Here is a 10,059-nt window from a genome sequence, read left to right as displayed (position 1 = left end):
ATTCAACCTACATTTAACGTTCGCTTAATTTTTATGTAATTAAAAAAACTTTTAAATTTCGCCTAATATTTGAAATTTTCGTTAAAAATCCACTCGTTCAGTAGGGTAATTTAATCAAACAAAAGAATAATATTCGTTCTAAAATTAAAAAATACTAACACGCAAATCATGTATTTAAAATTTTAGGTTAATAATTTTGTATCCTGTTATTAATGAAAATTGCCTCAATATTTATGTTTAATACACAGCAGTGAAGTTATTTTATTTAATAACATCAAGATATGCCGGCGCTACAGAGTACAGATTAAACCTGTAATTAAAAAGTTACGGAGACCAAAATGGCGGTATTTGTAAACGTCAAAGTTTAAATTCCCGCGCAAACCGCCACGCCCGCGCACGCGCACTGGCCGAGTGGTAGCGAAGCGCGCACGAAGACGTAACAGTGAAAGTTTCGGACCGCAATTGTCAGGCATGATGAGATTTTTGGCGAACTAGTTTTAAGGTCTTGCCACATTTTACCCAGTGACGTACGTACATGGTATTAACAGGGTATACACGAATTGAGCAGATAATATAATGCCTCGTAAGAATTATGAAAAGCATTAGGTCAGCTACAGTATTTTATATCATCTGCCAGCTTAGTCCATATCCTCAGTGGGTATTACCAGAAACGTCTTCCAAAAGCAACTTTGGTGTTTTAACTTTTTGGTGAAGTCTTCATTATTGATCAGGATTTGCTGCTTAATTAAATTATGATGAAGTTATAGAACTGAGAATCTCAGTGGACAACAGCAAATAACACGGGATAAATTTAGTTTACAAAGAGTAGACAAGAAGGATAATACATTAACAATTATTATTGGTTTCGGTTAAATTTCCAAATCAAGTAAACGAACGTTAGTTTGTCGAATCAGCTGTCACTTTCTTTCAGTGGTATGAACTATTTTTTAATTTTTATCACAGTGGAACTCTTGTATAACAAGGGCACTCAGTTTATCAACCATTCCTTTCTACTCGTAAGTCAGCAGTCTTCGTCATCTAATTAACCGAATAAAGTAATGCACGTATTATTAATAAACAGTTATCGAGCTAAGATCTGGTCCCAAAACATCGATCAATTGATGCTTAAAGCCGAAGTTGACAACTTATGCTTAGCTCTATGTTACTTTCTCACCCCCTTTTTAATATGAATGGCGTAATAGTAATATTATAAATGTGAAAGTAATAGTAATCCTACTAATATTATAAATGTGCAAGTGTGGATGTTTGTTACTCAATCACGCAAAAACGACTGAACGGATTTGAATGAAATTTGGCATGCATGTAGCCTTTGACATGGAAAAGAACATAGGCTACCTTTTATCCTGATTCCTTAAGTTGTTCCCGAAGGAAAATTTAAAATTGTTTACGAGCCAAGCCGCGGGCTTTGAAATTTGGTATGCATGTCAGACACGAGCGAAGCTTTAGACCCAATTGTAAAAGTCCACGCATACGAAGTCGCGGGCAGAAGCTATGTCAGAATATTTACGCAATGCTTTGTCACACTTCAACTGACGGCGCCTTTCGAATATCAGGACGTGACAAAATACACAACTATTCTTACATTTATTAACACAACTTAAGCAATTTTCTAAGCGGTGATAGCTTAGTGGCTAGGGTTCGAATTCCCTTTAGGTTGGAAGGAGTTCTACCTCGGCACGCACTTTTTGGAATTATGTGCGTTTTTAATTTAAGCAATTTAAATATCACTTACTGTAATGGTGAAGGAAAAACATCGTGAGGAAACGTGCATGCCTTAGAGTTTTCCATAACGTTTTCCCAGGTGTGTGAAGTCTACCAATCTGCTATTGGCTAGCGTGGTGAACTACGGCCTCTACCCTTCTTATTCCAAAGAGCAGACCCTTGTAGAGGCAGTGGCGTGCACTTCATACATGCACAAAAACACTGCATACCCTAGAATTTAAATAAAGCCCGTATAAGAGGAGGATTTTTTCCATTTTATGCAATTTTCCTGCTTTATGCATACCCTGGTAAGAAACCCAGTGCACACCACTGTGTAGAGGTTATGCCGCTAATGTGTTGATCATGATGAAGCAAAATTGTCATATGTATTTCTATGTCCGTCAGAGCACTACATAATATAAAAGGAACATAGATACTTCACATACACGTTCTTCAAATCTGTGTTCCAAAGCAGAAAATGCAATTGAAAAACAAATAAAAAATGCAAATTTTTATATAAGTCGTGTGTTCATTCAACTGTACTAACATATTTCTCTTTTTGGATAAATATTGTTAAGGTTTCATTCAGTAAAAGAGCATCAACTCTCCGTCAAACTGGCTTTCCAGTTCGATGAGCTGTTCATACATCTATAAATAAAAATAAAACTAAAATCATATAAAACGTTTACTAAGAATTGACAAAACTTGCATCTTTTATTATAACACCTCATAATTATTCTATTCGACATTAATATTAGCGCACATTCGTATGTGGCACGACCCCTAAACCTATATCGTTCAATCGGTCAGTAGTTTACGGTAATAATCTTTAGCTATCCAAATAAGGCCCAGATATCCGAAAATATAAACTGTTGGATAACTCCATTAGCAAATATTGCTACTCTTATGCATAATTAATTTATTGTACACACAATAAATATTAACGATTATGTTGAAAACTTCTACGTTGACCACAGAAGAAAGAATGCGGAATGTTCGACCGCTTCTAAACAGAATCTGCATTCCGAGCTGCGCATTAGAGTTACACATAGATTTGACGTTTCAAGAGAGTTATTTCGTCTTTAAAGAATGAGAATACCGAAACCTCTACCAGTAAGTATAGCGGAAGATATTTTGGTAGCAGCTTTTGGGAATATAACTTTCTGGTTTTTTTTATTTAATCCAGTATAATCAAGTTTAATTATGTTGTTTAAAATAAATATATAAATAAATATACTTCGACAATACATCGCCATCTAACCCCAAAGTAAGCGTAGCTTGTATTATGGGTACTAAGATGACTGATGAATATTATAATATTTTTATGAATAATATAATTATAATATACAGATAAACACCCAGACACTGAAAAACACTTATGTTCATCACACAAACATTTTCCAGTTGTGGGAATCGAACCCACGGCCTTGGACTCAGAAAGCAGGGTCGCTGCCCACTGCACCACTCCGCCGTCAGATGTTGCTAGCCTAGTGGTTGAGACTCCGGCCTACTTTTCAGAGGATCCGAGTTTGATCCCCAGCAGGCACCTCCTACTTTTCAGAGCTATGTGTGTTCCAAACAACAACCTAAATATCACTTAGTTTAACGAACTTGAGGAAACCGGCATACATCTTCGCGATCTTCGCAAAGGCGTATGCGCGATCCGCATTTGGCCAGCTAACGTGGTGGACTAAGTCCTATACACTTCTCATTCTGTGAGAAAAGCCTGTAGTGGACCGGTAATGGATTACAACGATTAAAGTAAGACAAGTACCTAGTAGAAGATAAGCCATCTATTTACTATAAGTCTGAAAAGATGAACTTCTCCAAAAGGCTATCATGCGGATGCTCACCGACACTGAGTCCACTGTTCCGTTTTTGAATAACTTCACAACCCACGGGGCAATAATGAGGTGTTTTCCATTCGTAGTTTAGATAAAGAATCCCATTTTTCTAAACATGATATAAGAAAAAGAGGACAACCTTATATGCCCATTAGGGCTAACACAAGCAGGAGACAAAAATAATAATCCCCGATTATATCATCTGACAATGGATATAATTAACGTGTCCACATGCTAAAGCACGGCAGCATGGAATAGGAGAAGTTTACCCCCGTTTATTATTACACATAATATGTTATTTCCACTTTTGCGCCAGTGCTCTGAGAGTTGATACAGCTGTGGAAGAAGATAAATTTGTATCCTTTCCCCGGAGAGATAATTGTCTCCTGCCCATGGTAGCCCAGCTGGAGCCCAATTGACGTCAAGAGGCGATCGGTCTTAAGAACTACAACTTTGAAGAAATCGTGTCCAATATGAGTAAAAAAGGTCAAACTAGTAAGAAATGGTCTTAAACACGATAATAGCTTCCGTTTATTTGATAAATTAGTTTTCTGCCCCCCTGGAAAATTAGCAAAAGAAGGTACTTATTTCACGGTATTGAGTATAATATTATGTTAAACACAGTAACAAGATATTATGTTCTCGAATGTGTTGCAAAAACTTCGTTAACAGATTAAATATTTAACGCTTTACGTCGACTTACGTAAGGCGCTCGGTGTCACGCTGAAATAGCTTCATAACTTCAACATTGACCTAGCTTTCATCTTAACGTGCTGGGTGCTTAAATGAGGTTGAAAGAATTTAAACTATTAATATATATATATATATATATCATATCATCGGCCGTCAAATCGTTTTATTGCATGTTTCTGGAAATAAAGGCTATTTTATTTTATATATATATATACATATATATATATATATATATACATATATATATATATACATATATATATATATATATATACATTTCCAGAAACATGCAATAACACGATTTGACGGCCGATTCGCGCCGTGGGTTCGATTCCCACAACTGGAAAATGTTTGTGTGATGAACATGATTGTTTTTCAGTGTCTGGTTTTTTAATGTATATTATAAGTATTTTTGTATATTATTCACTAAAAATATTCATCAGTCGTCTTAATACCTATAACACAAGCTACGCTTACTTTGGGGCTAGATGGCGATGTGTGTTTTGTCGTCTTTATTAATAATATTAATGTAAATTATTTAAGTTTATAAAAACATTTACAATACCTTACATTATCAAAAAAATTTGTTGATATCATTATTAGAATACTTAAAAAAATATAATTTAGTAACTATATAATATGAGCTTGCTTATATTATAAATGCAAAAGTAAGTAAGTTTGTAAGAATGGACGGATGGATGGATGGATGGATGGATGTTCGTTACTCATTCACGCGAAAACTACTGAACCAATTTGTCTAAATTTTGGAATGGAGATAGATTATACCCTGGATTACCACATAAGCTGCTTTTCATCCCGGGAAAATGTACGGTTCCCGCAGGATTTATGAAAAACCAAAGAACCGTGTACGAAGCCGCGGGCAACAGCTGGTGATCTATGTTTTTTTCGCTATAAAGTATCACAAGGCCTATTTTAAATATATTCAACTACACTAATTTTATTCCGTTATTAATCTTAATTTAGTTAAGACAAAACGTCTGTTTACTATTTTAATTGACTAAACGAAGGTCTTATAGTTTACTCGATTTAAAGGCATTATATCCGACCTTGAACTTCTTAACTAAGGAACTTAGTAGCCAGTAGGTACCTAGCTCCAAAATTCACAAAAAAAAGAGGTGTATTGATCTCTTAATAAAGATAGATTCAGACGAAGCAGAGAGCTATGCTGTGATAAAATTAGAAAATCCGTAACAAGACGACACGTTACATGTGGCCTTGTATTTCGGATTCCCGACCCAAAATTGTTGAAACTCCTCTAATTCAAGCAAATTTCGGATCATTAATTTCTGAATTCTCTCTTCTCCACTTGACTACATATGTAACTCATTTTTTTTTTTAAATGGAAACGGAAAGACAAAAAATCGGGTGGAGTTCCTAGAAAAGTCAGGAGCTCAGTTTCAGCTTAATGTTTATAGTATTGTGATTTGGACAGGATGATACCACTTAGTTTTGGTAGCTATTTGATTGGCACTGTAAGTTATGAAGCTGTGATGTGAGTAACCAGAGAACTGAATAACTAGTTAAGTACCTAGTAGCAATGACGTGTAGGTACTCAGTGGCGTGCATAGAGGGTATGCACAGGGTATGCAGATGACATAAAATGAAGAAAACCTCCAGTACGAGTTATAAAAAACTTAAGATTAGGCTTTGTAAGAGTTATAAAAAAAAAAATCCCTTAATTTATAACTCGTACTGGAGATTTTCTTCATTTTGTATCATTTGCATACCCTGAGCATACCCTCTATGCACGCCACTGCGTGTAATTCATATATAAACAAAAGCACTGTCTACCCAAATTGTTTTATATATCTCGTTTTGGAGGGAGGATTCTTCCATTTTATGCTATGTTCCTGTTTTATACATTACCCTGGTCGAAGACCCTGTACACGCCACTGCCTAGTAGTTGTAGGGATTCTTGTGACAGAGTTCATTCGGGCAAGTACTACCGCCTGCCGCCAAGAAGAACTGTTGCAATGCTGTGAAACATGTGGCTTAACATCTGTTCCTCAGGGTGATGGATACAGACGTGGTCAGCGGCGTGCGCTGGGTTTCTAGCCAGGGTATGCGTACAGCAGGAATATTGCATAAAATAGCAAAAATCCTCCTCTTATACGAGTTATAAATAAATTTTAGGGTAGGCAGTGCTTTTGTGCATGTATGAAGTGCACGCCTATGGACGTGGTGTACCTTGGAAGTGTTCCTAGCATGTCCTGCGAATTGTTGATCTGTTTATAGGCGATGTTTATCCAGTAAAAATCAGCTAGGCTAAAAGGTCTCGTGCCCATGCATGAGACATTCTTCTCCCCGGGAAAGGACTAAATTAGCTTCCCCCACAGTTTTATCAACTCTCCGAGCATTCGGGCACGTGTGGAATTTATATACAAATAATATAACTGTAGTCTTAAGAAGCTTTCGCTTGTTTTTGAATCAACGGTAGTATAAAATCGTTCTTGAAACGGCGCGTATTGTGAGGTTCCACAATCGCCGGTTGCTTGGGTTAGCAAAAGCCCAGCAAGCAAGGTGTTATATTTTTTTATAGTGTTTTATTTTTTTTACGAACTTGTTGAACAACTTTGTTGAAAATTTAAATAAAATGATATCAATAAATGACAGATAAAAAACGGGGGTAAACTTCTCCTATTCCGTATATTGGCGCGGATAAAAACAAAGACGTAAAATAGGCAGGGGGATGCATATAAACCTACATATACCAAAAATATTTCCTACTATATATACCTACAACAATATTTGTAACGAAATACAAATAAGAGACAAATAAGGGGAATGTAACTCTTATCTCCTGCTAGCCGTTCAGATGGGTCCGTAAAGCGTTACTAACTAAAATTATAAATGCAAAAGTGAGTTTATTTGTTTGTTCGCCCTTCCTTTACGCACTTACTAACCAACCAATCAAATTGATTATTGGCACAGAGTTAGTTAAAATTACGGAGAGGAACATAGCCTTTTTTGCGAATTTTTTTTTTTAATCCTTTACCTTTACTTTTTTTCTAATCGAACAAAGCGGGCAACATAGTTAATACAAAAAAAATACAATTTAATTCCCACGGCGCAATAGAGGTCGGTGACTGAGTATACGTATCCTAATGTTTCGCGTGCGCCACAGAACACGCGTCACCGCAGTCGGTTGAGAGCGCGGCCGTTGAGGCGTGAGGCTTACATAATGCGGCAGTGGGTCACCGCCTCGGCACTTTCAAGTTTACTGGTTATACCTACTTAGCATTTAGGCGTAATAATAATAACTATAGCGGTAGGCTGGAAACTCGTGAGCGATTATTGCGATATCATATTTATTTTTATTAGGACTACCAACAAAATTACATGTATTATAGTTATAAATAAAGCTAGCCTTAGGTTACTAATGACGCATAATTTCTCTTATAGGTAGTCACAGTATGCACTGGTTAGTATGTACGATAGCTCAGTTTTATACAAGCATTATTAAAAGATATGTATATTTATAATAATAAAATTTAAACAGAAAGCTTCTTAAGTGCCTGTGATAGGCCTACATGAATAAAGAAATTTTGAATTTGAATTAGAAATAGAATATATATATTATTCTATTCCATAACTTTATAAGTGGCGAGCACTTCATGAATGCACAAATGCAATTCCTACCCTTTTCATTTCATATAATTCGAATAGGAAAAGGAGTTTTTCATTTTATGCAATTTTCCAACGTTATACCTACCCTGGTCTATAATCTTTAATGCGTAACAAAGCATCGTCTTATCTACAACGTTTACGTACCAGGACCCTATGTGCTCACAGACTCCATCATCATCATATCAACCCATTATCGGCCCACTTCGGCCCATTATCGGTCTCCTCCCACAATGAGAAGGGGTTGAGGCCGTCCACCACGCTGGCCCAGTGCGAATTGGTGGACTCCTCATACCTTTGTGAACATTATCTAAAACCCTCAGGTTTTCCTTCACCGTTGAAGCAAGTGATATTTTAATTACTTAAAACGCATATAAATTAGAAAAGTTCGAGGTGCGTGCTGGGATTCGAACTCGGACCCCCGAAAGTGAAGTCGAGCTCATACGCAATTACAGAGACAATTTACAGAGCTAAACTAAAAAAGCAAACTAACAAATTTGCCAGTGTCCATGATTACGTTAGATACGTTCTCTGTGTATTCCACTAGAAACATAGTACAGAACTAAAGTATACATACTCGTGAGTATACATGTAACTTAGAGTATACACACACACTCACATTATACGGAAAAATAGATAGTTAAAGTAATTATATGAATAGCCTTATCTGTGTGTTATAAGCATTTATTTATATTATTTACGGCCGATTGGCACAGTGGGCAGCGACCCTGCTTTCTGAGTCCAAGGCCGTGGGTTAGATTCCCAAAACTGGAAATATTTCTGTGATGAGCATGAGTGTTATTCAGTGTCTGGGTGTTTATCTGTATTTTATAAGTATTTATGAATAATCATAAAATTATTCATCAGTCGCGTTTTCAAGCATAGATTGTTAGGATGTTGTTACAATATTTCCTTAATCACGAAAATATAGTACTGATTAGTTTAAGTAATTAAAAACAATAACTTTACTAGCCCAATTGTGATAATTATGAAAAAAAATACTATGACAATACACACATGGCTTTCCAGCCCCAAAGTAAGCGTAGCTCGTGTTATGGAAACCAAGATAACTGATGAATATTTTTAGTAATAATAAATATACAGATAAACACCCAGACACTGAAAAATATTCATTTTCATCACACAAACGTTTTTCAGCTGTTGAGATCGAACCTACACAGTCTTGGACGCAATTCAGTTCTGGGCAATTTTCCTACGACACACATTTACAATTAAGTACACGTAAATTGGTTATTGCAAGTAGTTTGGATGTTATTTGCAATCGCGTTGCCACACGCACCGCTCGGCAGGGTGTGGACCAATCCCACTATTAGGTACCTACTTGAATACCAAACAATCTTTTGCCTTGTAAGGGCCAGCGAAGACGGACCGGATAACACCGTTTGCATACACATTTCGCAAGGTCAATTCGTTAAACACTCGCACTCAAAGGTTTTTCATAAAAATACGCTTGTTGTTATATAATAGATCATATCCAAAATCTCCAGATGGCAGATTGAATTTAGTATTGCACTCCTAAAATATTGTATTTAACTAATTTATGATTCATGTATTATGACAAACGTAGTTTTATTTATATTCTAATTTCTTAGAGAGAAATAAAACTACAGAATGGACTGGAATGGACAGGTGAACACCCAATTCTAAATTATGACATCATTTCTATAGAAACATAATTTCGTAACGCTCGAGCTTCGAAAAACTGCGTATATCAAAGTTTTTTGTTATGAATACCAAAATCAATAATGTTTAACAATGAAACAAGGACTTATTAAAACTCTAATTTGCCTATGTCATCACGAGTAGGGCCATGACACCCAACGAGCATTTTCGCGGGAAATAATTTTAGATAAATAAATAAATATATAGTAGATACTTCCGAACAACATAGGTTAAAAATTTATTAATTTAAATAAAACTTTTCGCATTCTTCGTTATCTCAGTCATTCCTTGACTATATTTCTCTTGTTGCTTTAAGTTCATCTTGGATTATAACCGCAGATTATAGCAGCTATATTCCGCGATAATCTTATCTCGAATTGAAGAATCATATTTAATGGTACGTTCTAGAGTAGGAACAATAAACATGCAATCGTAGTCAAACAGTCGATATGCGCTGATCCTAAAAATGTAC

Source organism: Pararge aegeria, chromosome 20 (assembly GCF_905163445.1).
Source record: "Pararge aegeria chromosome 20, ilParAegt1.1, whole genome shotgun sequence".
Taxonomy (NCBI): domain Eukaryota; kingdom Metazoa; phylum Arthropoda; class Insecta; order Lepidoptera; family Nymphalidae; genus Pararge; species Pararge aegeria.
This window is presented reverse-complemented; position numbering follows the sequence as displayed.